The following is a 7,534-nucleotide window of genomic DNA, read 5'->3' on the forward strand; positions in this document are numbered from 1 at the left end:
TGTCGTCTGCGTATAACATTCCCGGAATATGCTGTTGTACCACTTCGCCTTGAAGCATATGGGTTAGGCTAAACCCTACTTGACTTTCTTCCATTTTCTTTTCTAACCCTGCCATGTAAAGCATGAGCAGTATTGGGCTCAAAGGGCATCCCTGTTTCAGTCCCCGATGGATGTTGACCTGCTGGGCGCATTTCTGTCCTTCCCAAGTAAGGTGCACTCTATTGTCTTTATAGATTGCTATAAGGAACTGTACTAACTCGTCATCTAATCCCTGGAGTTTCAGCATCCTCCACAGCCGTTCTCTCTTTACGTTGTCATATGCCCCTTTAATGTCCAAGAACGTAATCCATAGTGGTCTCTTCTGTGCTTTCGCAATTTCAATGCACTGCGTTATCACGAACAGATTGTCATCCAGTCGCCTGTCTTGTCTAAATCCATTCTGCAGTTCCCCAAGTATTTCATTTTCTTCCATCCATGCTTGAATTTCTCATTTTATCGCCTGCATTACGAATCTATACACCACTGACGTTACTGTGAGTGGTCTGTATGAATCAATACTGGCTTTGTCTCCTCTGCCTTTATATATTAAATTCATCCTACTTTCTAACCAGTCCTCTGGTATTTGTTTGGTTTCTATCACCTTATCTATTGCCCTCATAAACGAATCCTTACTTTTAGGTCCAAGTAGGCTTATCAGTTGCATTGGTATTCCGTCCGGGCCCACTGCTGTCTGGGGGGAACCTTTTGCTCTGCTTTTTTCCAATCAAGGTTGCTCAAACTTATTTCCCTTTCCGCAGTCTTTTGTGGCGCTGATGTTATCGGTGCAGGTTTCCCTACCACTATTGTCCTAAACTTCTCACTAATCACTCGATGAATATGCGCCAACGCGTGCTCTCCTTCTAAATGTTCCCCCTCTTCATCAATCAGGAATTTTTTATGGTTATCGTTTCTTGAGCTTAGTGATTTTACATAGTTCCAAAACTTCTTGGATGCGCTTTTGTCCTTTTTCCGTATTTCTGCCATCCATTGTTCGCTTTTCTGCTTGATCTTTGTTTGCACCATTTTCTGCACTTCTAGTTTTTTCTCACGGTAGACCTCCCACTTCTCCTTCACTACCTCCGGTTCCATACCAGTTCTTTTTGCTTCTCTATGTTCTCTCGACGCCTTTCTTCGCTGGTCAATAGCCTCTTTTATTTCCTTATTCCACCAGCTTCTCGGCTTTCTCTTCCCTTTCCATCGGTTTCGTTCCTTTGCTTCATTCATCTTACCCTTTATGAACGCAATCATTTCGTCGTAATCCCAATTTTTGCCTGGGTATTTATTGATTTCATCTTCCAATTTATCAGCGATGATCTTTAACTGCTCATTATTCAAATTATTTCCTCCTATTGTACCTATTTCTGCATTTTTCCGGGTTGCGCCTCCAAAGTGCAAGCTAAATCGCTTGTGGTCGCTTCCTAAGCTGTCTGTTCCATTTTCATCTATCCTCATTTCCCGCAGCCTTCCGTATACTGTCTCGGATACTAAACTGTAGTCTATGCTAGACTGTCTGTTACCGCTTTCCCACGTTATTTGTCCATCACACTTGCTTTCCGTGTTTACTATTACAAGCCGGTTTTCCTGGCATAGATCTATCACTAGAGAACCGTTGTGGTCTGTGTATCCATCCAAACCTTCTATATGGGCATTCATATCTCCAACTATGATTATTTCACCCGAATCTTTGAACTCGTTTATATCTCTTCTCAAACAGTTTACCATTTCCTCATTTTCCTCCCTAGCACTACTTCCGGTCCACAGATACACCACTCCTAACCATGTATTTTTCCCCTCTATGGTGCCTCTTACCCATAGATGCTCTTTACAACTTTCATGCACTCTCTGCCAGTCGGTCCCTTGTTTAATAAGCATGCCAACACCTCCCCCTTTCTTCATTCCTGTGGTCCTGTTGCAACCTTCCCAGACATAATTGTCTATGATAGGTGGGGCTTCTAGGTCCCGGAGGTGAGTCTCGGCTAAAGCGTACACGTCTATGCCTTCCCGTTCAAGTTGCTTTTGAATTTCCACCCACTTATCTGGCTTTCTGCCTCCCTGCATATTTATGTAGCTGATTAAATATTTATTGCATTTGTTTTTCCCTTTCCGCTTACGGGGTCTGTTTTTGTCTTTTACAGAATTGTTTGCTCCATTGTTTTCACTTAAATGGCTTCTGTCAACGCTCTCAGTTACGTCCGTGGGTTCTCCGTTTAGCTCTAGGCCTGGCTGCCTCCCCGCGTTGAGTGTGCATGTGTCTCTTGCTTCCCCTTTGTCTCCTAGTTTGCCTTCCTTAGCTGCGCGGGGCCCCCTAAAAAAGCTACCGCTCTCCCACCTAAGCGCCACCCCACCTTATTTCCTAGCCTGGGGCTGAAGTGAATCCCGTCCCACTGAAAAGCTTGCCTATGTCCGATGTTGCCCACTACCCTGTTCACGTCTATCACTTCCAGCCCAAGTTCCCTGCCGCACCTCACGATCTCGCTGTTAGCAGCGAGTACTACCCGTTCGGTGTGCACGCCTCTCTCTCTCTCTCTCTCTCTCTCTCTCTCTCTCTCTCTCTCTCTCTCTCTCTCTCTCTCTCTCTCTCTCTCTCTCTCTCTCTCTCTCTCTCTCTCTCTCTCTCTCTCCTCGCAATCTCTGCGTGGTTTACGGCATTCCGCTCACCTGGGCGCTTCCTTAAACCGCACGCCCTTTCCTTGGAAATGCGTGAAAAGTGGCCTAAAGTAACAGCATAAAACGAAGCGCAGCACTCGACGTACCGCCATTTCAAGTTCAAAGGAAAACGAGGCCAAGGACGGCGGCGGGAGTGGATGCACTTGGAGCCCATCGAGTCTGCACCAGGCGCAGTGAGAGACACGCTGTCAGCACTTCATTAGCGCGCGTTATCGTATTGCCGCCTTCTGGAGGGGAGAGAAAAGAACAGAAGGAGCGGTCAGCGACCGCCGGAAGCTCTGCAGCGCTTCGTTTATCTCCTGTTGGAATTTCTGTCGGAAGAGGCACGGTGGTCAGAGGTGCTAATGTGCTTCTCCTGGCGGAGTAATTTGTTCCGCCCGCGGTCCTCCCCAGGCACGCCTACTGACTGGCAGCAGCACTGCACGCGTTAGCCATGCGCGTTTGGTGCGTGTAAGGACGACGGAGACTTGAGCTACGGGATAGGTGAGGACGAGTGGTTCCCGCAGCAAGTAGCGTCTTCCTTCTACGTCTCCCTGACAAATGAAGCCATCGAGTAGAGTGGGTCATTTGGAAGGGAGCGGCGATGCATTATACAATACCTCAGACGGGCATCGATGATGGCTGTCGCCGCGTCATTAGAACCAATTGCGTAGCCGCTCGGTCTCCGAATGGCGAATGCGCTGACATTCGGTGAGGTGACGTGGCGGCGTTTGGCGTCGAAACATGTCCGACTAGACAGACGTGTCCGGAGCATTATGCACAAGCAAAGGCTTCTTCGGGCTGGTCGGTCATGTGCTGAGCCCTTCTTCGGGAATTTATTATTGAAGCTTAAACTGAATGACGCTGCCGGCCCAGTTAGCGAGGTAATGCTGTTGTAACGTAGTATTTTGGCTACATACTGCCGCTACTGTAGCATGAAGATCGGAAGGAAAAAGTCGAGACGTCGAAGAGGTTTTAAAGGTTAACTTGTTTAGTTTACTTGTAACATTGATGCAATATAGCACATACAAACGTGAAACAATTACACTTATTACATAGATGAAAAAGGCAGTCAAAAGATTCAGAGTACTCAACGAAACATGGTTGGCGGGCGAAGGGCTCCCGGCGTCTGCGACCGGCAGCAAGCGGCTCTCCTGGTGTTGCTCGCCCTCTCCCCCTCAATCGCCAGAGGGGCCGCGTTATATTTGCTTTGGGGGGACGCATTGGGGGAAAAAGCGCATCCTAGCGTGTGCGGACCGGGTGGGAAAAGGCTAAGGCCCACCCGCAGCCAATCAGGAGGACGCTTCTTAGCTCCAATCAGACATGTCCCCGCCAAAGTGAAAAGGAAAAGATCACACACAGAAGACACAAAGTTCTAACTCGAGGGCGCCCGTTTCTGGCAAAAGAATTACTGGTGAGAATAAAGTAAGGGTATACAAACTCGAAAAGGAGAAAAGAGAGGCGGCCGTTTGGACGATACCGGGGGTCGGAGAGCATAGCGGCCCGCGTAGGCGCGCAACGGGGGCCGGAGACGCCAGTGCGCGCGTGTAACACAAGATTCGCCGATGGTCTCCTTCGAGAGCCGCGTCTCCCGAGTCGGCCGACGGGCCGACACACACACTCCGCCTGCGTTTCTTAGAAAAGCTGGGCCTCGGTGGCCGAAGAGAGATGCTAAAAAATTGAAAAAAGCAAACGGAACCGGGGCTTCGCGACACCTTCCCCGACGGAAAAAGAGTGTCCCCACTCTTGCACAACATAAAAAAACATTTTTACGAACTGACGGCGATACTCAAATGACTTGGCATACGGACTCGAGAAGAAGAAACCCACTTTCTAACATAAGAGTCGGCAAACTATCTCCGTCGAGTCAGTCAACGCACACGCTCTGGTATATAACAACAACGTAGCACAAACACTTCATAGCAACGCCAAAAGAAACAATGAGAGTCACGACCAATGCAAGTCCGGGCACACTCAAGAGTCAGTCCGCGTTCTCACTGGCACTGTAGTATCGTTCCGTGTCACTGTCATAAATGTCTTGCACAGGGTCCAGTCCCGCACACTGGTCTTGCCCAAATGTTTCTGGATCAAAGTACACCTCGGTTTCACTGGCACTTCGAACTACACCACTGGGCCGCTCCGACACTGGCGGTTGGTGGATGCGCTGCAGGCTGTCGTCGTCTGCCGTCTCGTTGTCCGCGTCAGAGTCGGAGCTTGGATGTGTGTAGCAGTGCTTCATACGGACGACGTTGACAATGTCCCGCTTTCTCCCCGTGCGGTCCGTCACCTCCCAGTTGTTTTCTGAGATTTGTCGAATGAGACGAAATGGCCCATGGTAGCGATGTAGGAGCTTTGTTGTTTTTCCCTTTGCCTTCGTAGGCGTCCACAAGTACACCAAGTCACCCGCATGGAAAACAGCTGTGCGTCGCCTGACGTCGTATTGTAGCTTGTTTTTCCCCTGCTGGCGTTTCTCTCGTCGGGCGACCACGTTGCGTGCCTGTCGGAGCCGGAGAGCGACTCTGCTAGCGTCCAAGGTGTGGTCGCCTCCCCCTTGCTGCCCAAGAGCCACGTCGATCGGAAGCGTTGGCTCGTGACCGTGAAGAAGGAAGAACGGAGTAAAGCCGGTCGTCTCATGCTGTGATGAATTATAGGCAAAGCACACGTAAGGCAGGAACTCGTCCCAGTCCCGGTGGTGCGACGACACATACATACTCAGCATATCAGCCAGTGTGCGATTGAAGCGCTCGCACAGACCGTTGGTCTGCGGATGGTACGCTGTGCTAGTGACGTGGTATGTGCCCATTGTCCTGAATATTTCTTCAATGAGATCGGCGACAAAATGCTTCCCACGGTCGGTGATTATTCTCTCAGGCGCTCCATGACGCAGGACAACGGCCTCCACGAACCCCTTCGCTGCTTCCGCCGCTGATGCCGAGGGGCAAGCGACAGCTTCCACCCATTTTGTGTGGTAGTCCGTCATCACAAGAATGTAGCGGTTCCCACCGTTGCTCTTCGTGAAGGGGCCCAGAAAATCCATTCCTACCTGCTGAAACGGCTTGCCAGCCGGCGGGATGGGTTGGAGAAATCCGATCGGCTTGCCGGGCGGCCTCTTTCGGCTCTGACAGTCTGGGCATGCCCGCACATACCTGGCTATCTGCATGAACATCTTGGGCCAAAAGTAACGGCTCCGCACCTTTTCCCAGGTCCGCCTAACTCCCAAGTGGCCTGCCGTAATGTCATCGTGACAGTGCCGCAAAATATCGGTCCTTAGGCTCCTTGGAACAACGAGCGCCGCGCGGTCTTCCCGAAAACCTTTCGCCCTCCTGTAGAGAACCCCCTCAATTATCCGAAAGCACCGTGCCGTTCTTTTTAGTTTCCGTGACACTGGTGCACTCGTGTCCTCGAGGTGTTCGATCACTTCTCTTGCCCACTTATCCTCTCTCTGCTTCATTCGGACGTCCACACGGTCCAGCACGAGCAGCGGCAAAAAGTTGTCTTCACTAGCCGGTGCCGGCTCATGTGGCAGGCGAGAAAGCGTGTCGGCGTTTCCGTTCTTTAGTCCCGGTCGGTGACGGAGCGTGATGTCAAACTCTTGTAGTAGCAGCGACCACCTTATGAGGCGCCCATTGGGGTTCTTGACTTTCATCAGCCATGTCAGGCTGGCCTGGTCGGTCACAACGGTGAATGGGGTCCCAAAAATATAGGGGCGAAACTGGGCACAGGCGTACACAACGGCCAGGCATTCCTTTTCCGTGGTGCTGTAGTTGAGCTCCGCCTTATTAAGATGACGACTAGCATATGCTATAACATGCTCATCAGGCCCTTCCCTCTGAACCAGAACGGCACCAACACCGTAATCGCAGGCATCCGTGTGAATCTCGACCGTTTTCCCCGGATCGAACTGACGCAAGACTGGCGCCGAGGCCAATTTCTGTTTGAGCGTGTTCATGGCATCTTCACATGCTGTGTCCCAGCGAAAGACGGCGTGCTTCTTTGTGAGGTTCGTCAATGGTCGAGAAATGCGAGAGAAATCCTTAATGAACCGGCGATAGTAGTTGCATATCCCTAAGAAGCTTTGAACTCCCTTCTTAGTGGTCGGTACAGGCAACTTTTCGATCGCGGCCACTTTGTTCGGGTCGGGTCGGATACTGGTCCCGGTCAACACGTGACCGAGATATTTAATTTCCTCTTGAGCGAACTTACACTTTTCTGGCTTCAGGCGTAGGTTTGCCTGATCGAGTGCCCCAAAAACTTTTTCCAAGTCTTTCAAATGAGACTCCATTGTTTTGGAGAAAATCACTATATCGTCCAGGTAGGCCAGGCACACCTTCCAGAGGAGACCACTCAGTACTTTGTTGATCATCCTCTGGAACGTAGCGGGGGCGTTACATAGGCCGAAAGGAACGACGTTGAACTCATAAAGCCCTCGCCCACAGGTGAACGCCGTCTTCGGCTTATCTTCCTCGCGAATCCCAATCTGCCAATAGCCTGACGTTAGGTCAAGCGTCGTGAAGTATTTTGCACCCTGCAATACATCAAGAATGTCGTCGACACGGGGCAGAGGGTGTACATCCTTCTTTGTGACAGCGTTTACTCTTCGAAAGTCTACGCAAAAGCGCCAACCTCCATCGGGCTTTCTCACGAGCACCACTGGTGACGACCAGGGACTGTAGGACTCTCGGATAACCTCGTCATTAAGCATCTCCTCAACCTGTTTGTGGGCGATTTCTCTCTCAAAGGGAGAATGGCGGTAGGACTGTTGGCGAATAGGGGGAGAATCGCCTGTGTCAATAACATGTTCGGTGATGTTCGTCCTCTGAATGGGGTTATGCCTTCCCGTGAAAAGATG

Source organism: Haemaphysalis longicornis, unplaced genomic scaffold (genome assembly GCF_048455015.1).
Source record: "Haemaphysalis longicornis isolate Haplotype H1 unplaced genomic scaffold, Haemaphysalis longicornis Haplotype H1 scaffold_6, whole genome shotgun sequence".
NCBI classification, from domain to species: Eukaryota; Metazoa; Arthropoda; class Arachnida; order Ixodida; family Ixodidae; genus Haemaphysalis; species Haemaphysalis longicornis.